Here is a 24310-nt window from a genome sequence, read left to right on the forward strand (position 1 = left end):
CTCACACAGAGGTAGTTCTCAGTCATCTGGTTATCTTTGGAACAGATCTCTACCACTTACTCCACCCCAGGAATCAGCCAGTCTTTACCGATCTGAAATCCCAAAGATTACCCAGGATGAAAATAAGATCACCTAGAACATTTCCGCATTTGACTGAATTCTTGCTCGCTATACCTAGGCACATACAAAGTTGAGTGGGAAATTATAAATTATAATTTTACTTGCCTACAATTCTGTTTTAGAACTATTGGGATTAAAGAACTAAATTTGATGGCTTCATCATTGAAAGCCTATCGCAAAACTTCTTTGGTCAAAAGTTTTTATGCAAACCCATGTAAACTTCTAGATTTCTGAAACAGACCTTACCGTTCTCTTTCAACAACCAAAGGAATTTACCATAAATATTTATGAGATCCCAATAGGCATGCAGGAAAAATATTTTATCAGAAACAAAAGATTTCCACTAGCCCCAAGAAAGAGCAGAGGCTTCTTTTAGACACCAACATTTCTTTTTTTTTTTAATGTTTGTTTATTTTTGAGAAAGAGAGAGACAGAGACAGCGCAAACGGGAGAGGGGCAGAGACAGAGGGAGACACAGAATCTGAAATAGGCTCCAGGCTCCAGGCTCCAAGCTGTCAGCACAGAGCCCGATGCGGGGCTCCAACCCACGGACCAGGAGATCATGACCTGAGCCAAAGTCAGACGCCTATCAGACTGAGCCACCCAGGTGATCCAACATTTCCTTTAAATAAACTTGGGTTTTCAAGTATGATTGTCTAGTCACACTGAGAGTTTTGGCCAAAAAAGAATGCTAATTTCCATGGATATTTCTTCCATCTTGTTTTACAGAGCAGGGATTGTCTCAGAGCTATTATGCCCACTGGTTAAATTGGGGAATTAAACCATTTTTCTTATCCAGCATCCTAAAGGCATTCCTTTGGCCACAAATGCACAGCCAATGTTCCATGGTGAGTTAACATCTAATTTATGCTTTCTCTCTCTCTCTCTCTCTTTTTTTTTTTTTTTTTTTGAGAGAGAGAGAGAGAGACAGGGAAAGAGAGAGAAGTGAGGCTTACCTGAAGTGAAGCTCATGTTTTTACCCAAAGCAGGGCTCATGCTCACCTAAAGAGGGCCTTATGCTCAGCTGAATTCACAAACCATGAGATCACGACCTGAAATGAAGTCAGATACTTAACAACTGAGTCACCCAGGCGCCCCTAAGTTATGCTTTCTCAATTAGTCTTGCTGTATGCTTTCCTCCTGTGAGCATGGAAAATATTTTCAAATTCATCGGTAACTTCTCCAGACAACATGGTTCTTGTCCCGACAGAGCAGATTAAAGATACCAGCGCTATGAAAGGGGAAAATAGTATCTTTGTTTAAGTTTGTGAAGGTTTTATTTCATTAATCTGCTTCTTCAAGAAATCATTTTTAAAAATACCAGCATACACTAGCTTGAAAGTCTATACTAAATGTTATTGTTCAATTTTAACCTCGGATGCATTTTCCAAAACTAAAAATCTAATTTTCTACACTCGCAAATATGATAAAAGTAGACAAACTATCCCTTATATAAACTCTCATCCATCCCTTGTAAATATAATAGGCTAGGAATGTATACACATCTGGTCCCCAGCCTACTGGTTTCCAATATGCCTTTAGATACCTGAATCCCACTGACAGGGGAGCATTAACTGTTGTTTCTGAACACTTTTTTAAGTTTATTTATTTATGGAGAGAGGGAAAGAGAGAGAGAGAGAGAGAGAGAGAGAGAGAGAGAGAGAGAGAATCCCAAGCAGGCTCCCCACTCAGCACAGAGCCCAATGCAGGGCTCAAACTCATGAACCAGGAGATCATGACCTCATCTGAAATCAAGAGTCGGAATGCTTAACCAACTGAGCCACGCAGGTACCCCTGTTTCTGAACACTTTTAAGCAAATCTCAGAGATTTTAGGAAAACATTCATCTCTTTAAAAAAAAGAATGAAAGCATTATTCATACTCATAGCCAATCAGCTGAGCTTAGTGTAATTTTTGCTGAGAGTAATTAAGCTCCAGGTAAGAATATTTTTTGTAAATAGAGCTCTAGGCACAAACTGAATTCAGTTTCTGGAGGTGAGAACGACTATACAAATTCTGTGGGTAACTTAGAGATAAAATTATCTCGCCCGTCTCCAGAGCAAGCTCCATGAGATGCTGGAGTAAGCAGGTATCCACTTTATCCAAGTGAGGGATCTTTGCTGTTCAAGGTCTTTGCTGATCTTGAACAGCAAACCAGCTACTGTGTCTTCACTCTCTCCTTCACACCCTATTGGAGTTTTTCTCATTGACCTCCTTCCTTTGGGCTAAAACCTGAGCTTCCGGAAGACTGACTTATGTTCAGTGTAGATATATCCCAAGAGCATGGCATGTTATGCCGTTAGTTCCTTGTTGCATAGTTAACCCAGAGCAGTAGAGCAGCTTGAACGGTTATCACCCAACAGGGTCCGGAGAAAATAGGACAGCTCATTTGTAGGTTTGGTGTAAGGAATGGGAGAGAGGAATAAGGAAGAGAAGAAGTTGAAATGTGAGAATAAGTTCCTTATGGGAAGATAGACCTTGGTGGAGAGCTCCTAAGAAGCTAACAAGCCAAACAGTAACAAAACCACATATAGAACATCGTGTAAAAACTATGCTTCATTAAGGTTTTTGCCTGCCTTCTGTCTTGTTATCCTTCCTGTAATTTCTTTGTTCCAGGGAAATTTGTCTCCATAATTTCAGCAAAGAAGCTGTTCTTATCGGTCAGTCTGGGGAAATTCGTAACTGATTATCTCCTTGGTGCATGGCATAGAATTTTTTTATTATACTAATTGCAGTTTTAAACATTCGTACTTGTGGATGACTTTTTATCATTTAACAGATTTAAATCACCACTCCTATTATTTATTTCCCACAAGTGTTTAATAACCTTTTTTTATTATTTTTTATTTTTTTATTTTTTATTTTTTATTTTTTCAGTATATGAAGTTTATTGTCAAATTGGTTTCCATACAACACCCAGTGCTCATCCCAAAAGGTGCCCTCCTCTATACCCATCACTCACCCTCCCCTCCCTCCCACCCCCCATCAACCCTCAGTTTGTTCTCAGTTTTTAACAGTCTCTTATGCTTTGGCTCTCTTCCACTCTAACCTCTTGTTTTTTTTTTCCTTCCCCTCCCCCATAAAGGAATATCTAAAGCTTCCTTGACTATAGTTTAAAATATGATACAAATAGACCTATCACTTGGGGTGTCTGGGTGGCTCAATCAGTTAAACATTGACTTTTTAAAAAAAAAAAAATATAATTTAATGTCAAATTGGCTTCCATAACAACACCCAGTGCTCATCCCAACAAGTGCCCTCCTCAATGCCCATCTCCCATTTCCTCCTCCCCCATCCGCCCCAACCACCCTTAGTTTGTTCTCTGTATTTAAGAATCTCTTATGGTTTGCCTCCCTCCCTCTCTGTTTGTAACTTTTTTTCCCCCTTTCCTTCCTCCATGGTCTTCTGTTAAGTTTCTCAAGATCCACATATGAGTGAAAACATATGGTATCTGTTTTTCTCTGACTGACTTATTTCACTTAGCATAATACTCTCCAGTCCCATTCACATTCCTGCAAATGGCAGGATTTCATAGCCACACTGAAATACCACCTCACCTCAGCCGGTCAGAGTGGCTAAAATGAACAAGTCAAGAGACTATAGATGCTGGAGAGGATGTGAAGAAACGGGAACCCTCTTGCACTGTTGGTGGGAATGCAAACTGGTGCAGCCGCTCTGGAAAACAGTGCGGAGGTTCCTCAAAAAATTAAAAATAGATCTACCCTATGACCCAGCAATAGCACTGCTAGGAATTTACCCAAGGGATACAGGAGTGCTGATGCGTAGGGGCACATGTACCCCAATGTTTATAGCAGCGTTTTAAACATTGACCCTTGGTATCAGTTCAGGTCATGCTCCCATGGTTCGTGAGTTGGAGCCCCACATAGTACTCTGTGCTGGCAGTGTGGAGCCTGCTTGGGATTCCCTCTCCTTTCCCCCTCTCTCTGCCTCTCCCCTGCATGCACTCGATCTCCCTCTCAAAATAAATCAATAAACTTAAACAAACACACAAATAGAATTAAATCACTTGACATTTTGAAGATGGGAAATGCATATTTCTGAATCTGTACATCCAAACCTGGATGTACAACTCATCTGGGTAACTCTAGGCTAAGACCTGAATGAATGCCTCCTTGGGATATCAGCTTCCTGTGAAAAGGGTTTGGATGGATGGCAATAACACTGGTAGTAGTAATAAGCATTTAATGACCCCTAAATCCAAACAGTTGGTAACTGGCTGAGATCAATCAACCTCTAGAATTCAAATTTTACTGATTTACTGCTTCCTTGGTGATCTCAATGGCCTCACGTTTCCCCCCCAGTGCTCTCACTTCTAAGATAAACTGACAGAAAACCACAATAGAAAACATTTATATGTCCTTTCATTTTTCTAGTAGAAGTCTATTCATAGCACAGGAAGATTTAGATCTGTAATTGATGGCCCTTCAGTCCATCAGAATGGATGTTTCAACTTCTTTTTTTTTAATTACTTAAAAAAAATTTTTTTTGATGTTTATTTATTTTTGAAGGAGAGAGAGACAGAGTATGAGGGGGGAGGGGCAGAGGGAGAGGGAGACACAGAATCTGAAGCAGGCTCCAGGCCCTGAGCTGTCAGCACAGAGCCTGACGCGGGGCTCCAACCTGCAAACCATGAGATAATGACCTGAGCCGAAATCGGAGGCCCAACCGAGGCGCCCCGGATGTTTCAATTTCTTATGGTCACTCTCATCCTCCTGATAGAAATCTGTCTTTTAAAAAGACTGTATTTGCATAAAAATCTTTTTCTTTCAGTCAGACTCTTAATTAATAGCTTTGGGATAATACATTCTTTCTCTAACATCTCTAGTTTTCTTTCAGGCCATTAAAGTTTTCCCCAAATACCATAACCCTTGATGGATAGTGATGGTGGTTATTTCTTGCTCTTCAGGATAGAGTTTGGCAATGAAAAAAGAAAATGACAGGATGTAAAATTAAATTGTAAAGGCAATGTAGTAAGGAGTAATCTGCAGAATAGTCAAATGTTCTGGACTGGAAAAAAAAATCACAGATGGCTTTGCTGAGTTAGGCTTGATGTTTCTGTGTGAATAGTTAGACTTTCCTTCTTTAGGACGATGGGCCACGCTCATGACTGGTATTTCAGTCTGTTCGTCCACCACCTTATGGCACTGAATCCTGCTCAGGACCAGAACAGTTGGTTGTTGCCTAAGGAAAAAAATTCAGGGCCATTGGGAATGCTCCAATCTCTCAAATTTTAAAATCTAAAATTTCTTTAGCAAGAAACAAAGAATTTCAACTTGCCACCTAGAGTAAACAGATGCAAATGCCTCTGGGAGGAATTACCTGAATTATTTAGAAAGTCCTTTCAAATTGGTTTAAATAAAAAGAGCATTCAGTTCAAGTGACCAGCCCAAGAATTCAGGCCAGGAATTTGAAGTTGTCATTAGGACTTTTTCATTTTCACACAAATGTTGGGCTTTCCTTTGTGGTGGCAGGAGATTTGTCAACGATGTTAGGCTTACATTCTAGCCATTCTGTAACTCCAGTGGAATAAAGACTTCCCCACCATGCTGTTCTTTCTTAAAAAGACACAAGTGTTGAGTTTTATTGGCTTTTATTGATTTCATTTGACTCATCCGCCCATCTCTACAGCAATTATTGTGCCCAAGTCGGTGAAACCTTTTGATGAACATGGTCTGAGTCATTTGAAGTCAGGAGATGGAGAAACTTGGAATTGAGAGTAGGAGGGAAATAATCCCCAAGGAAAATTAGGTGACTTTACCAAAAGAATGGGTAACAAGTGCAAGGCATACAAAACCAGTGGATGTCTGCTACATGACCTTGTGGCCTAAAAGATTGCTACTTCATCTTCCACAACCTAGTGGATCAACTGAAAAAATTTTTTTTTCTCAGCTGACTGATCAGCATTTAAAATAAAAAATTCCCTGCCTTGGAGCTCCTGGGTGGCTCAGTCGGTTGACTGTCCAACTCCTGATTTCGGCTCAGGCCATGATCTCACGGTTCGTAGGCTTGGGCCCCATGTCAGGCTCTAAGCTGGCAGCACAGAGTCTGCTTGAGATTCTCCGTCTCCCTCTCTCTCTCTGCCTTTCCCCCACTCTCTCTCTCGAAATAAATAGGTAAACTGAAAAAAAAAATTCCTGCCTCATCATTTCTTCAGGGTCCCAGGAAGACAACATGTTATCAATCATCCCTTGAGAGAAATACAACATCTTAATGACCAGTTTAGTGTATTGTTTCACCGTGGTCGGTAATTTTTAACCCCTGTGTTATTCGGCACTTTTCTCTATCAGCTTTCCTGAGGCCAACAGAGTCAAATGACAACCTAAAAGGGCAACTGCTTGTTAATTTTACGACTGGCAGTAAACAGATAGCAAAAGCGAGCTTAAGACGAAGCAGTTTGTTTGAGGAGGCCAGGTTGTCACTTGTTCCTCACATCTTGTGGGGTCAGACGGATCTTTTTGACTCCTGGGTCTCCATGAGGTTCACAACCTGAGGAGGTGAGTGTGACATAGTTCCAGCAAACCAGAACTCCCGAGAGGATGAGTTGTTACAGACCACAGGTGTGCACGGTGCGAAGACAGGATGTAATGGATCCATGCACCGTTGCCAGTTACTTACAGTGACATCACGTTACTTCTTTTTTCTTTTCTCTCTAAAATATGCCGTAGAATATGGAGTTAAACAAACACACCCTAAACATTATTCGTTATGGCAGTGCACAACGGCTAGACATAAAGGACAGCCCTTTCCAAAATCCCACCCCCCAACGCTTGGGATAGCACATTGCACACGGTAAGAACTTAATAAGTGCTCTCTGTGTTGAATGAGTGAATATTACTCGAGGTCTGAGAGCTTGTCCTTGGGATGCCCTCCTACACGATGGCCTCTCTTCTTAGTATGGATGCTCAGTCAGAATATACCACCGTAGTCCTACTAGTTGGTGAAGGTCTGTGCCCATTCTGATTGGGCTGGAGTCTTTTCCGTGTTCCATATATGTTATTATAAAGTATTTCATAAGTCAGTCCTGCCTCTTCTTCACCAGGCACTGAAAAGAAGCCTATTAAAAAAAATCTGTTTTCCTAATGTACTGATTCTCTCGTAAGCCTCTTTCCTACCAAAATTTGTATCTTGTGTCCCATTACGAATCTAAGGGGTTTCTGATTCATGCTAAGATGTCCAAATGGCTCCTTGCAACACTTTACCAAGGATACAAACATTGGGGTTTTGATGTTGGAATCCAAAGGCTTAGTCACTAACGATCGGTGATCATGTCAGGCCCAATAATACCAGGAGACAATAAATCTTTGGTTTCAAAGGTTTCCTCTAACCCTTCCAATAAACCCTGTCAGCAAAATTCTACTTTTCCGGGACATTAAACCAGCTAAAGTTCATAAGACCTGAGGTCTAATACTTTCTTTCAGGAGTATATTCTTTAAATGTAGGAAATTTAAAATTTATAGAACTTAAAGTCTCCTAAAACTGTCAGCTGCCTCCAAGACTTTCCCCATGAACCTCAGCTCTTCTATTACTGTTAAGCTCAGGAAGAGGAAGATACGTTATTAATTTTAGAATGGCTATTTGATTTCAGATATATAAGAGGAATTTTTTTTTTACTTCACCAATTTTAAACAAGCCATGAGTACTCAGGTTTAGTTCAGTGGCTGGCATCTCTTCGAGTTGCAGGCGCTCAAAAACGAGAGAGAGAGAGAGAGAGAGAGAGAGAGAGAGAGAGACAGCTGTTAGCTTCACATTGTAAATAGGCAAAATGGTATACAAATGAAATGAGTGTTGGTGTTAACACATCGGAGGGCTATAGCCTTTGCTGATGGGCCCTGCAGCAGAAGGTTCGGGGCGGGTGGGAGAGCTCCGTCAGTCACAATGACTACACCAGCATAGTGACCCAGGATCCTACAGGGCTTCTTCATATTGTGTTATCTTGGGCACCTGGGAGCCAGCTTGGGCCAGTCCCTGGACAGAAGCAGGAAACTCCTAATTTGTAGACTTGACCAAGGGAGGAGAGCTTGTGATGAAAGGTTTTCTATAACGTCATTAGGGTTCATCTGTCACTACTTCCCTTACACATACCTTTACTTCAGTGGCAGTGCTCTGCTCACTGCCTTTGAGGCCATGTCTGCTTTGTTCAAGCTTCCCATTCCAGGGCTTACACACCATATTCTCAACCGTGGCAAACCCTGTTCCTCTCTCATTGCCCGATGCCAAATTCCACTTCCTCCTATCAGAACCTGACCAACTCAGTTTACAATAGTGACTCCTTCCTCTCAAATATTATAGTTATGACCCTACTACACACTCTTCCATTTTATTACATTATTTTCTAAACCTCAGTTATTATTGTATCTCTTTTATAACTGTTGCCATATCAATGAACCATCTGAGGCAGTATTTCCTTTCTTAAAGATTTAAATTGGTCTCCCTTTTTAAAAATTTAAATGAAGTAATTTTAAAAGACAACATTATACCACTACTGAAAATAGAAAAAAAAAAACCATTTCATTTGCCACAAACAGAAGGTATCCATGGAAATAAATACAACAGGAGCCAAACGATGTAATTAAATTCTAGCTACACTGGGCCGGCTTGAGGCTGAGGCTCAGCCTGGGGCTCCTTCTCTTGAGGGTGCAGAGGGAGACAAGCCAGGTATGAGAAGGATATTAAGGGCATCCTAGCATGAAACTAATGCTTTCTTCTGAAAGCAGTCAGAAGGATGGAACGCAGGGGAGCTTTCTGATTCAATGTCATTTAGTGCCCTGTGCTTGCGTAGCCTGAAAAAGCCCCGCAGGCCACAGAATATCTATCCCACCCTTTGAGACCCCCATCTTGTAATGCACTGCCCTACGCTGCCAGTTATGTTTAGGTGTGTTTTAATCTCTTCACTGTCTACCTCCTATCACTTCTGTCACTATCTATCTTCAGAAGATCATCTATCTTGATGATAGAACTGCAAGTTTCTCTTACTACCTGCAGGTTTCTTCATCCTACGGGTTAGTTACTAAGTATGGGAGCTACAAGTGAAACTAATATAATATTGCATATCAACTATACTTCAATAATAGTGAATGAATGAATGAATGAACGAACAAAAACCAAATAATAAAAAAAAAGGATGGGATCTGATTAAAAAAATAAGTTGGGTTAAAAAAATATATCTTTATATTCCTTATGGCGATTCCACTTCTATCAGCAAGCACTGAGCAAGCCTTGTGGCAGGGGCTGGTTGGTTTTGGCATTGCAAGTGCTGGCCATACAGCGGCGAATAAATAGAAAAAGAGGGGGAGAAAGAGAACCTGGAAATACTAAAGTGAACACATATCATGAAATAAACCTATTTTAGGGTTTGACCTGCAGTTCAAATCTTACTTCAATGCTAAATGAATTCAACTAGCTCCAGAGGAAATTACTGGAATGAAAAAAAAAAAAAAATAGAATGTTAGATCTTAAAAGGTCCGTGGGCACTTTATTCAGTTTACTGGATAGAGTTAAAAATATTGTTTGTGCGTTGGCCACCTCTCCTTTAGAGTTCTGGCATCAGGAACCTGCCATTTGTTATGTGGCACATGTGATCATTAAAAGAGATTTATTTGGAAATAAACAGTATGTTGAGATATCCTTTAAGCTATTTTTCAGCTGGGCCATGTTTTTCCATCTATAAACGTAGATCTCCCAGGTCGTTGGGTCACAGTAACGGCAAACACGTGCCCAGGGCTTGCTTCCTGTGTGCCAGATGGGTTTCCAGTACTCTGAACATATATCAGTGAGCTAGATTCTTAGAACAATCTGATGAGCAAGGATATTAGTTTTCTGTTGCCGCATGACCAATTACCACACGCTCCGCTTAAAACAACACAGATTTATCATCTTACAGTTCTGTGGGTCAGAAGTCTGAGCTGGATCTCATGGGGTGAAAAACCACAATCTACAGGGCTGTGTTCCTTTCTGGAGGCTCTAGGGGAGAATCCATTTCCTTGCTCATTCGGGGTTTGGCAGAATTGAGTGTCTTCAGTTGTAGGACTGAGGTCTCCATGTTCTTGTTGGCTGTTAGCTTAGGACTACTTCCAGCTTCTAGAGGCCAGCCACATTCCTGGTGTTCGCCCTCTTCCTCCTCTTCACGCTTGGAAATTCCACTGCCTCTTCTGTCTTTGCATGTCTCTGCCCCACTCTTCCACTTTTAAGGACTCATGTGATCACATTGGACCCATCCAGATAATCCGGGATAACCCTCCCATCTCAGGATCCTTAACCTTAATCACATTTGAAAAGTCCCTTTTGCCACGAAAGGTCACAAATTCACAAATTCTGGGGACTAGGTTGCACACGTCTTTGGGGGAGAGGGGACATTATACCGCCAGCCGCAGTAAAGGACATTAATATCCTTATTTTATAATAATGAGGAAATAACAACCCATCCAGGTTCCCCTTACTCTTCCTTTTTCTTACCACATCAGGGGCCTCCTGTAACAAATTTGCTTTCATGGAGAATCTGACAACCAGAAGCTTGCACAGTAATTTGGCCATAACGTGTGACCTATTCTGGAAACATTTGTGTTAGAATACGCTTGTAATTAAGAAATGAAAGGTATATTCCTCCTGTAAAGAGGCTTGTAACAGCAGTTTTATCAGCAGGCTTTTTGTTGTTGTTGTTATTTTCTCATTACTTCCTATTAGCAGCCACATAGGCCATCTATGTTGGGAATTGCCCTAGTGAGTTCTAAAGGAATTTTCAAAGATGCACCTCTCGTTCATCTACCTGACTCAGGACATAAGAGGAAGCATAGCTGAATCTCTCTACTCTCCCACTTTGTCCCTTGCCTCCATCTTCTAGATGTCCCTTGAAGTTTCATAAATTAGTATCTCAAACTCCTACAGTGAACTTCAGGAAGGAGGAGCCTTTTGTGACTTGTCACCATATCTTCATCATTAAGTACAGAGCCTGCCTTAGAGAAGTGTGGTTGGCAACTTGTGATGTGACTCCCAATGATGCACCCACCTTGGTACTCCCTCCCTGGTGAAATCCCCTATTACTGAATGTGGTAGGGGCCTGGTGTCTCACCTCTAACAATAGTATTTGGCCATAAAAGTGGAATGGCACATCTATGATTAGGTAATAAGGATTTTTGACATGTGTCTTGCTAGCAAACTCTCTTTCTTGCCATCTGGGCTTATATCATCAACAAAGCAGTCTGCCAAATTGGAGAAGCCCATGAAACAAGGAACTGAGGGTGGCCTCTGGGTATTAGCCTATAAAGAACTTGGGGATGCCAACAATCATATGAGCTTGAAAGTATATCCTTTCTCAGTCAAGCCTTGAGATGACTATGGACCTGGGACCCCTTGCTCACAGCTTGCAAGCGATCCTAAAACAGAGGACCCAGGTAGACTGTGTCCTGATCCCTAACCCACCACAACTGTGAGACTATCAATATCTATTGTGTTAAGCCATGAGCATCTGGATTATTTGTTATGTAGCAGTAGATTATAGGCACAAGTAGGCATTCATTATGTATTTGACAAATGATTGAATGGAGATCATGAAGCAGAGATACTATTCTTTGTCCATTTGATGGAAGGTTCATAAAAGCAGTGGGAAGTCTGAGTTGAAGATGTTAGGATAACACTGTAATTGGCTACAGCCAAGCTGCTAGTGTGGTTCAAATGTACACACCTTGAAAATCTTAGATGTTCCATGACTTATTTCCTTTCTCCTCTGCTTAAAGCAAGGCATTCTCCACTGAGGAGCTTGAAATCAGATGCAGTTCGTTTTCAGCAGCAGGCTGCTGTCTCACTCCCTGTTTGTCCTCAGATATGTATATTTCAGGAAAGACATGTATATATGGCCAGGAGAACCCTGCAGACTCCCTCTAGTTGGCCCTGGGCGGAGCTGCCTGCTGGCTTGTCTGATGTCTTTGTTTCCCCTACCATGAATCTATTCATTACCCCCTCTTTCCTGTTGTAATTAACTGCGTGATATTACTGAATACTAGTTCTTAAGAACTTCCTGTGGATGGAGAGAGGTATGACTCATTTTTTCTAACAATATGCATATTGACTGTCCAAAAGGGAAGATTGGTGCATAAAAAACAAAAGCGCCGTTCTCAATAGGAGCACAGACTCAAAGTCAGCTCTGGGGATGCACCTGGACCGGAACCATATCAGCAGTAGTGTTTGTTAAGACAGTCCTTGAAACAGAGGAATATGGTATATGAAAAATTCAGTTGGAATTCTAACTTAGGGTTTCTTCCCAACTTGGCTTAGGCTTGAATGGTCAGATGATTTGACCTAATAAAATGGCTGAAGGACTAATTGGGGGAGTCGGTACATGACCATGTCCCATATGAAGCTCTGAAGGCATGTGCTCAACCATTTATAACACCCAACCAAGTAGTTCCACTGGCTGCAAATGTCACAGTAGAAGAAAGAGCCCAAGCGGAGATCTGTGTATAGACACTTCTTCCAGACACACAGCAGATCACCCGTTTGTTCTGAGACCCTTGACGTTCATGCATAGGCTTTCTCCACCAGCCAGAAACTCATCAATTTTCCTCTGGCCTCCTTTTCAGCATAGCTATAGATGGGGAGAGGGAGCAAAGTCACTCAAACTTGGGGGGGACTAATCTTAAAAACTAAAAATACAAGACAAATATAGCCAAATGGATGCAGTGTTATCTGTTTGTTTGTTTTTTTTTAACTGTGAATTTGTATGAGTCATTTCAGAGTAATCTGGAAATAATTTAATGATGGTAGACATCGCATTTTCCCTTAGGAACATATTTTTTCCTCGTTTAATTATTTTCATCCTCATCCACAAAACTCCTTACTTGGAGTTTGCCAGGAAAGGAGATGTGAGAGCACACATTAAGTCCCTGTAGTAAAGGGAGATTGAAGTCCTCCCAAATCCTGAGAAGTTGAGTTGAAATGGGTAAGAAAAAAAAAATCTGATGACTGAGCCTTTCAACCAAAAGTCCAGCAATATAAAAGACAGTGGATCAGGACTTAGATCATTATCAGTATCTTCACTTGGTACAGTCTAACTCCTTTTAAGGCTGGGCATCAGGGTCCATAGTCACGTGCCTGGAGCATATACCAGAAATGTGTGGAAGTGAGAGGAGAGGTATGTAACTGCTGTGGCCAAAGCCCCTGCCCCGGTATCCCTTCTTCATCAGGACAGAGGGAAGAGGCAGCAGGTTCTCTTTCTAGACCCTCCTTACCAAAGGGACTGATATCTTCCCATTCCTTCTCTGTCACCAGAGATCCAGTTGGGGCACCATTAATTTTTACTCTAAATGTGCTGGGAATCTCTGAGAGGAATAAGGGCAATTTAGGTCAAGTGTAATGAATCTATATTACCTTCCTTGCACCCATCTTTGCAGAACCCAAAGCACTTCTGCCCTGTTAACCCCTTTGATTGTTGCTTAAGTCCTCTGTAGTGAAGAAAGAAAAGTGTTTATGTCCATTCCATAGATAAGAACACAAGTAATTTGCCAAAGTATATACGGGTATGTTAGAGGGTTGGCACTAAACTCAGGACATTGGGCAACCAGATCAGGGCCAGGGTGAGGCAAGGGAGGCACTCACATTGTACCAAAAACCTCAGTTTCAAGATAACTAAAATTTTAATGCAATATTTCTTAAAATCAAAAATATGAAAAATTTAAATAAAGTGTTCAATAGTAGGGACTTTTCTTTTGTCTCAGGCCCCAGTATGGCTGGGGAAAGCACGCTGTTTTTGTCTTCTGTTGCCTCTCAGACTCCCACCGCTGTGGTGGCCTGCTGGTCTGCTCTGTCCAAAAGCATGTGCTGTAGCTCTGTCCTGGAGTGACATGAGCAGCCCCAGGAAACAGCAGCCCTTTTCAGTGCTACTGCTCTTCTGGCCAGCTCTCCCATCCTGACTAACCAGACCTCACCCCCTGGAAGGAGAGTTCAGGAAAGACTTTCTCCTCCAGAACAGGTTCAGGACGACCACAATTCCTGGCCCTACCTGTGAGTCACAAGTGAGGTGGCATTTCCTCTTCTTCAAGATGCTGTCTTCACCACTCCGAGGAACGACATCTGCTACAGATCAACAAATAGGGAGGAAGGAGACCAATGACCCCGAGTCCCCTACGGTCTGCAAGGCACCAAGTGACACAGCAGAGTTGTCAAGAGCATGAATTCTGAAGCCAGACTAGTTCAAGTTCTGGTCCAACCGCTTGCTAGCTGTGTAGTCGTGGGTGAATCATTGACCGTCAAACACGGGTATTAATTGGGCCCACCTAGTGAGGTTGATATAAAGAATAAAACATGTGAGGTGCTCAGGACTGAGCCTGGCACTTAATAAGCATTCACTGAGTGTCAGCAATTACTATTGTTATTTAATTTTATGCTCACTATAACTCAGTGAACTAGTCAGAGTTGACCAGGAATAGTACATTTACGTCACTCATTCAAGAAATTCAGGTGAAGTGGAAGGACACAACATTTGAACTAGTATTTTCATGGAAACACAGCAAACAGTTGATCCTTTTAGGAGAAGGGAAGTGTGCTTTTCACTCGGAATGGTTTCCATTTTCTGTATAATTGGAAATTAAGTAAAGAGCAAGCGCTTGTGATAGGCCAAGAAATATTTTGTTTGGCTTTGTTTGTTTTAATTTGAAGACTGTCTAGGCTCACATTTTATTTCATGAGTTTTTTTTTTTTTATCATCTTTGCCTGATAATCTGGAACAAAAAATGACCTTACCTTCAACAGTCTGAATTACTTCTGCTTCTAACCTGCCTGTTGAAGAAAATGGCTTTTAGTCTTCTGCAGATTTTGTGCTTTAAACATTGCTAGTACGTATGTCAGCACCCTTTCTGTCTTCATCTGTTGTTAGAATCCTGGACTGATATCAGCATAATATATACACACCAACCACCTGCTCTGCAAATCATCCTCAAATACTGTTGAGTAGTTCAGGATATAGCCCAGATGCTCTACCCAGCCAACACAGAGAAATGTTTTCCATTTCCCTTGACAGATTCTGCCCTGCCTAAAAGTCAAGCAAATTAAAAACATATCTGAAAGAACTTGAAGAATTGCATAAATAAAAATAATTAATTACCTGAATGAAACTCAAGGAAGAATCACATCAGGAACCCATGCAGTTAGAGCTCTATAGAGGAAAGAGGCTAGAATCAGGGACACATCTTGTTTGTTGTTGTTGTTGTTGTTGCTGCTGTTGTTTTATTTGAGAGAGAGAGAGGGAAAATGGGAGAGGGGCAGAGGGGGAGACAGAGAGAATCTTAAGCACGATCCACGTTCAGCACGAGGCTTGATCCCATAACCCTGGGATCATGACCTGAGCCGAAATTAAGAGTCTGACATTCAACCAACTGAACCACCCAGGCACCCCCAGATATTGTGTTTAAGAAGAAAATTCTGCTACAAATCGCCATCCCCCTGAGAGGGAGAAGGAGTGATTCTATTCATCCCCTGGAAAGAAGCATTTGTATATCCATCCATCTTCTTCTGATATTCTGTTCTTCACAGGGTTTAAATTTTGGTGATTAGGTCTTTTTGTCTTTTTCCCTTGTTAGATAAGAAACACTGCTGCCCTTGAACACAAATGCCACTTTTAAAATGCCATAAAGTAAAGAGTTTGATTATTTGATCCTGAGTAGGAGAAAGAAAGGTTGAGAGAACTAGCAAGTTTTTTTGTGTGTGTGATTTTTTAAAAATTATCGTAACATCCACATAATGTAAAATGTACCATTTAAACCATTTTAAAGTGTAAAAGTCAGTGACATTTAGCAATTTCATACTGTTGAGCAACCATCACCACTACTGAGTTCCAGAACATTTCCCCACTCCAAAGGGAACCCATACCATCAGGTGTCACTTCCCTTTCTCCCCTTCTCCAAGCCCCTGGCAACCACCAATATGCTTTCTGTCTCTATGGACTTGCCAGTTCTGGATATTTCAAATAAATGGAGTCATGCCATATGTGACCTTTAGTGTCTGTCTTCTCTCACTCAGCTTAATGTCTTCAGGGTTTATATATTCTGTAGCAGGTGTAAGCACTCCATTCCTCTCTTTTGGTAAATAATATTCCATTGTATGGACATACCACACTTTGTTTATCCGTTCATTGGATGATAGACACTGGGTTGTTTCCACCTGCTGACTACCACAACTAGTACCGCTATGTACATTTGCATATAAATTTTTGTTTGAACACCTGTTTTCAGTTCTTTGGGGTGTAAACCCAGAAGTGGAATTTCTGGGTCATATGCTAATTCTTTGTTTAACTTATGGAAAAACTGCCAAACTTCTTTCCATAGCGACGACACCATTTTACATTGTCATCTAGCAAGCGTTTAAAGGCTTAATACCACAATTTATGAAAGTTAGGAATACACCTGCTCAAAAAACAGTATACATTTTTTCCAAGGGTATATATGTATATATGTCTAAGATATATCTAAAACCATGGATCTGTCAGATGTGGACATTCCAGACATTAGAACGAGGTCTCTAAGACTGAAGTAAAACTTATCTATCCAACTCTGTACTGTCCCTTGTTGAAGATCCCAACCACGGTCAAGATCAGCCAAATCCCATCCCCTTGCTCTGGTTTTCAATCACTTACTACGCTTCTGATGTCTGAGAGAATTTCTAGGCATCTAGTTATCAGGAAGGTCAGGAAAAGGGGTACTCCTGGGATGTAAACACTTTTTTTTTAAAGTGTCCATATCTCCTGTCTGATTCACCCTGCTTCTCATGAGATGGGTTGCTATAATTCAGGCATCCAGAGATTAGTCAACATCCCTAAGTGTTCTGCAAAACCATACATGGTTTCTTTTTTTTCCTCACATTTTAACATATCTGAAATCAATAGCTTCTTAGATTCCATGAAGTGAAGTGATTTTGAGAAAGCAAGACTTGGATTTTTGACCCAAGACTTTAGTGACTCCATCAGGGTTTACTGAATTTATGAAGCCAGGAATAAAGTGGAATAGACCTACCGTGGCCTAATCTGGCATATCCAATGTGTACCTACTCCCCCTACCCATACACACTATCCTCAGCCACCCTTATCTCTATCACCTGGCTAACTCCTTTACTGGTCCCTCAAGAAGGACAGTCTCCTTTTCTGACATCTCTCATTGGGTTAAATGCACAACCTGTAGATCCCATAGAACCTTCTACATGTTTCTGTGTCTGATCCAAAATAGCGGGAGGCCCATCATCCCACTAAAATTGCCATAGAGCTTTGTCCTATTGCACTCTAGAAGCTATCCTTCCTTTTACCAACACTTGACAAATGTGTGCCTGGGAGAAGACAAGGGGCAGAGTGGGAATGACCTAAAGGAAGCTTGTCCCCTCACTGAAAGCAATTCAGTGAGTCCAACTGGTTATAATCAACAGTGCAAGTCCATATGTGCAGGTTAACTTATTTGGCCAGCATATTAATTGATGGAATTTTTTACTCTAATATTTAGTAATGATTACATCAGACAAAATGACCAAGATCTGGTCTAAAACATGACCCTATAAAGGAAAAGTCTAGTAGCCTCCAAACTGGGGTCCACACACCTTGAGAGGTACACAGATTTTGCAACAGTTACCTGAGTTTGCATAATTTTGAAGGAATACATTTCCAGATCCTTAACTTGAATCCTAAAATACATCCGCCTGAGAACAAGCTTGTGGTGGTCAAAACAACTGGTGGGTGTTTTTTCTCACCTTCCCTTTTCAGTCTCCTTCCTACCACTTTGAAAAGAAAGGCATACCTCCCACCCATCCAGCATGTTTTATACAATTACATTGTACTTTCGGAGGTACAAACCTCTAGACCAAAAACAAATGGACCATTTAAAATATTGGTGTCTGGCTTTGTGTTTTTCATTGTCTTACACATGATCCTTTTAAGAACAAAACATGGAGTTAGCTAATGGGTATCTTGATTCATGTTGAGATATCCAGAATTCATATACACTTAAGAAGAAGGCAGAAAATGCTCACTATTTTTCCTCTAATAACCTTTCCTCTCCCATTTCCTGGCTATTGCTACAGAATGTGTCCCTCTGGAGAGAGGATCCTTTGAGAGCAAAGCAAAGACAAGATTACTGATGAAAAGTACTGAAGGGCACTGTGCCTTATTTCGTCCTGGCTGGGTGCCATGTTTTATCCATTAGTGGTAAAATTAGTGTTAAGAAATGAGATGGTTGTCATGGGAAGGCATTTCAATGCAGATATTTAAATTGAAAAGGGGTTAGACTTTCCCTGCCAGAAAACTAGTCTGATTTTGCTGATAATGAGAACTGCCTTTTTCAATTAGATTACATGATGGATGTTATCTACTAATTGAATGAGCTGCATCAGCAGCTCCAAAGTTATGGTGAAAATATATTTAAAACACAGAATAAGACAAAGGTGTTTTACCAAAAATATTGGTCTGGCAAAGGTGAAATAAAGGAAAACTTTGAATTTTCCCTACCCTTTCTGAGTATATTGTAATAAACAGCTTGCCTCTCAAGGAATGCATAACAGGAAGTCATCCTTTTGTTAAAATATTGACATACTTTTATACTGGCTGATTATATTTATCTCCCTGAATCCTGGAGTGGATCTGTCTCAGCCCCAGATCCTCCCCTGGGGACTGGAGCCTATAAGATTTCTTCACAATCCAGTAACTGTAAGGTTAATACCTTGTACAGCTCTAGCACTCAGGACTGCATCCAGTCCAGTTGGATTGGTTGGTTGCATATCTTACTATAAGTTAATATTTGGATGCCATTCCTAGTCATAAGTATAATGAATAGCCATTTTACAAATCTGAGTAAGCCTTCTAGGGTAAACTGAGAAATGGATAACAATGACCCCAAAGACAAAGAATTTTGCAAATTGGTTCGTTCCCATTTTTTAAAAATATTTCAACAAACTTGAAGGAGGACCTGAGTTGCCGACTGAATGAACATGAAAGTAATTTTTGATGAGCTATCACTGTGTGATGTTAGCGTGGAACCATGATGAAGTTTAAAGAGTTAGATGAGGGGCACCTGGGTGGCTTGGTCGGTTAAGCGTCCGACTTCGGCTCAGGTCATGATCTCACGGTCCGTGAGTTCAAGCCCCGCGTCGGGCTCTGTGCTGACTGCTCAGAGCCTGGAGCCTGTTTCAGATTCTGTGTCTCCCTCTCTCTCTGCCCCTCCCCTGTTCATGCTCTGTCTCTCTCTGTCTCAAAAATAAATAAACGTTAAAAAAAAATTAAAAAAAAAAAGAGTTAGATGAAATTGTTCTATTAAAACTTCCATTATCAGGTACACGTTTCTGAGAACATTGGTTCTCATGGCTTGCATTCTTAAAAATGAAAATAGAAGTTATATTGATGTTGAACTTCTGTTCTCATCTCACAAATATATGAACAAATTGGGGGGAAAACTCATCTTTATATCATTAGCAAATGCATTTAGAGTAAAAATTTACTTTATGTACTTAAAGACTATCACATATTATAATATGATTATGTTGTCTTGGTCAGTTGTGCATTTCTAATAATTGCAATGATAATTCAATCCAGAAGAAAAAAATTTAGCACAATGGCCTCAGAACCATTGGAAAAAATAAATTTCAATATGCACATGTTGTTATTGCAGCATAAATCTATACAATGATCAATAAAAGATTTCTAAGCATACAATATACTTATTTGCAATAGAATTCTTTAAGGGAAGTCGAATGGAAATAGAGTCAAAGATATAAAATTTTTGGCCTTTTAAAGAAGTTTCTTTATGTATTTCAAAATAGATGATATATATCAAATTAATACAGAATTTATATTCTACTAGATACATGTAAAAGACTGGTATAATAAATTTATTTTTATCCATACACCATTACATATCTGATGTTATCCTAAACAAGCATTGGATTTATCCAAAGTTATTTCTTGGATTTCTGAGGCACTGCTGTGGCACCCATTCAGCGTACAGCCATGAATCAGAGTCACCCAGCTTCAGGAATTCTTCTATATAGTTTGATTCCTCATTTTTCATACACAAAACTAAAGTTTAGGGAAGCTAATTTTTTATCCAATGTCACATAACTTGCATATGATAGACTGGAAGCCAGGTCTGTGACTCGATCTGGTACTGTTTTCTTAAACTACAGCCAACACACTGAATCCTAATTAAAGTATTATTATTTGAAAGAACAAACTACTAGTCAAACTGTATTGAAAATTTTAAAAGTCTAATACATATTGGAAACAAACATTTTCACTTTCCGTTAACTCTTTAATGAATCAGATAAGCATATTCTGTCATCAAACTGGTATGGATGGATGGATGGATGGATGGACTCATTCATGTATGCATTGAGTCTCTAAAAATAATAGCAAAGTCTTTGGAAAACTGGAGTGTTCCATTGAAAGACCAGAGGCTTTGGGACCTAGGCCTGAGCTCAATTTCTAGTTGCTATTTCCAGCTGTGGGCTTTTGGGCTATTTACTCAACTCTTCTGAATTTGTTTCCTTTATCTGGAAAATAGAGATCAAAATCCCTGCCTGATGAGGTTAATATTAAGAATAAGTGAGATCATGCATGTAATGTGAGTAGCATGATTCTTAGCATACGTAAAAAGAACAAAAACACTAGGTTTCTTATGGATATTTCTCCCTATTTTCTATCTCTAATTCCTAATGCATTTATCTGTTCTGCTATAACCTCATGTCCTTGATAGCTCCTTGGACAACGTGAGAAGCCAATAGTTTAATGATTTAGGAAAGTGATTTTCAAGCTGTGAGCCACGGGAGCTCTATGGAGGGAAGGAGGTAGAGATGAGGGCCTGGAGGGAAAGAAAGCCTTGGGGCTCCAGTTCCTCCGTTAACAAGTGAAGCTTTATTTTTCTCAACCAGACGCCAATAATTTTGGAGGGAGGGGAATGTTGCCCTGGACTTCATGGGCCACTTGAGGATGCATTTTGAAATGGGCTTAAAGTTGAGGGTTTTCTGCTGAAGTCAACAGGAGGTAGTGACATCAGAGTCAACTCTGATGAGGGTTAAGATGCACAATACAGAATATGTATGTAAAGTGAGGCAAAATAGAATACATGTGAGCAGGAGAAAAGTGTTTTGAGGACTTTCATGGTGAGTTTAGTAACTGGTTTTAAAATTCTAACTATGGAAAGAGATGCTTTCTCTCATTCTCAATCACCTTGCCATTTTCTATGACGTCTGTTTGTTTGTTGGGTCTTGTATTCTTCTGTTAACTGGGAAAAATGATGCCCTGGAGTTTTAATGGAACAATTTGAAATCCTTGTTAACTTATTTTTCTCCATGGCTTTCAAAACATCCCCATTTTGTCCTTTTCATAATTGTGTTGTAGACATTCTCTGTACCCTTGGCCTTTTAAGAAAGATGAACTTTTGTACTGTTTGAAAATGTAATGAAAATGTTAAAAAGTAGTAGGCCCATCATTAAATCGGCCGTGAGATTGAGTCTATGTTAAGCCTAAAAGAAATACATCAGCAGGCTTTGAAGAAAACATATGCCCTTCTACCTTCACCATAACATAGTCTGAGGAAGGTCCTGCCCACTTAAATACCTATCATAGAACAGTTTTTGCCACTTTCTTTCTGAAGGCTCTTTGATATTGAAGGGTAATGACAATTCTATTCTTCTCTTTTGTTCTCATTACTTTTCCTCTGCCATTTCAAAGTTATATAACTTGTGTCTTCCCAGTGCTTTAGAAAGATGATGTTTTTATAGTGTTAACCTTCTACTTTTGCAGAAAGTCCATATCCCTAAAAACAAAACCACTCTGCCTAGTTGTTTCTGGAAATTTCCTGCAGATGTTTCATATATAGTCACAAACAAGCGGAACCCACCATTTTCCTCCTGTCTTGTATCCCTTTCTCCTATATACCAAACTGTGCATTTGCATGCTAGTTGAGAGGGTTTTTCTCCTTTTTCCCGGAACACTTGGAAAGATTGGGTTTTCAGCAGCCTTATTATCTATTCCTTAAAAACCAAGGTTCCAGCTGACTGAGGCCACTGTTCTGGGCCTGTCACCTACTCTCAATCAGGTGTGTCTGTGACTGTATATGTGTACGTGTGTGTGTGTGTGTGTGTGTGTGTGTGTGTGTGTGGTGTATGGGGGTATGAGGAATTAACAGGAGGGCTATAAGGGGGACACTTTGGATCATTTGCATTTGTGTGATGTTTCATATTTCGTGTCCTTCCTTTATAGCTTTTCCCTTGTACACTTCTGTGTAATAAGGAAGAAAAGTATAAGCTCCCTCATTACAGAATGAATACAAAATTGTCTCTTTTTGGAAACCCAAACCAGAGCACTAGCTGGAAAACAATATAAACTCTGGTTGTGGAAAGTAGAAGATTAGGAGGGAATAACAGGTGGCAAAATAAATGTGTTTGGTGATGAGACCTGCACCAGCCAGGGTTTGGGAAGGAATACAGGTGGCACACTTCAGTAGAATACAGGCCAACCTTGGAGATGTTGCAGTTTTGGTTCCAGGCCACGGCGGCAATGTGAATATCACTATAAAATGAGGCCAGTGAAGACCTTGGTTTCCCGGTGCACATCAAAGTCGTGTTTATACCATGCGGTTGTCTATTAAGGGCTCCATAGCATTCTGTCCACAGAAACAATGCACATGCCTTAACTTAGAAATACGTTATTGCTAAAAAATATTATCATCTGGGCTTTCAGCAAATTGCAATCATTGATCATAGATCACCGTAACAAATATAATAATAGTGAAAAATTTTGAGATATTGTGAGAATTACCGAAAGGTGACACAGAGACCCACAGTGAGTGAATACTGTTGGAAAATGGCACCAGTAGAATTGCTCAACACAGGGTTGCCACAAACCTTCAATTTGTAAAAAACACAGTATCTGTGACACGCAGTATCTGTGAAGCACAATAAAGCAAAGTATAATCAAATGAGGCATGCCTGCAATGTAAGGAGGTCTAGCAGAGGAACTATTTACAAAGGCCTGGACAAGCTTGAGGGAAACAAGGTAAGTGGAGGGGCTCAGGGCTGGCAAGAGTGAGGAGCAGCAAACACTGCTAGGCCCGAAGCCACAAGTGGAGGAAGCAGTGACGGGGACTTGGGAAGATGAGTCATGTGGAGAGGGCCCTCTACCAACAGGACTTGGCCTTTCATGGAAAGACACAGCCGGGCCACAGTGACCAGGCCAGAGCAAAGCAGGGAATGAATGCTGTCACCTCACTCACTCTCTTTTCATCCTTCCACCCTCTGGTCTTCTGCAACTACCCCAGAAAATCAGAGAAATTGAAGAGAAGGCAAGGGAACACACTGATATAATCCCTACAGTTCAGCCTCCCTGGGCGTGGAATGGGTGAAGAGGATAGAGCATGGATGAGGGGAAAGGGGGTTGCAAACAGAAGATATTTAGCCAGGACATTTCTAGTCCAACTGACAAGATGGCGGGCCTGAGAGAAAACCTCGTAGACTATCAGAGAAGTAAAGGGAGCCCAACTGGGAAATACTAACAACAGAGTCTCCATTACAAACAGGATCGACCTTTGAACGACCTGAGTTGACACTGTTCAGGTCGAATTATATATACATGAATTCGGTTTTCAATAAATATACGTATTGCAAAAAATTTTAGGGATTTGTGACAACTTGAATGAACTGGCAAACTGCATGGCCTTGCAATAATGAAAACATTAAGAAAAAGGTATTCATGAATGCAGAAAATATACATAAATACTAGTCTATTTCATCATTTACTGTCATCACACATGCACAAACCTATTAGAAAAAGTTAAAATTTATCAAAACTGATAGACGCACAGAGTCTACGTCATTCCGTTCGCAGTCAAGAGAAGTGTCAAAATGCCATGCTAAATCGTGACTGCGTAAAATTAACTGTACTCTCGTAACAATCTCGTAGCCCCCTCCTGTTGCTCGTGTGGCGAGCTCAAGCCTTGTGAGTATTGGCTTAAAATGCTGTGTGACCCGAATCATCTCTGCAAAATTGCGTATGACGCTAATCGCCTCTACCTAGTCTCTCCAGGAAACTGTCTCAAGGCAAAAGTAGGCTCTCCATGGCTCTCAGTATTAGCGGTTAAGTTTGGGGGGGGGCCAACTGAATAAACGTTTGTACTTATGAGATACTTGGTAGTCTCTGAAGCAATCAAAAATGTTTT

This window comes from Panthera leo, chromosome C1 (genome assembly GCF_018350215.1).
Source record: "Panthera leo isolate Ple1 chromosome C1, P.leo_Ple1_pat1.1, whole genome shotgun sequence".
NCBI lineage: Eukaryota > Metazoa > Chordata > Mammalia > Carnivora > Felidae > Panthera > Panthera leo.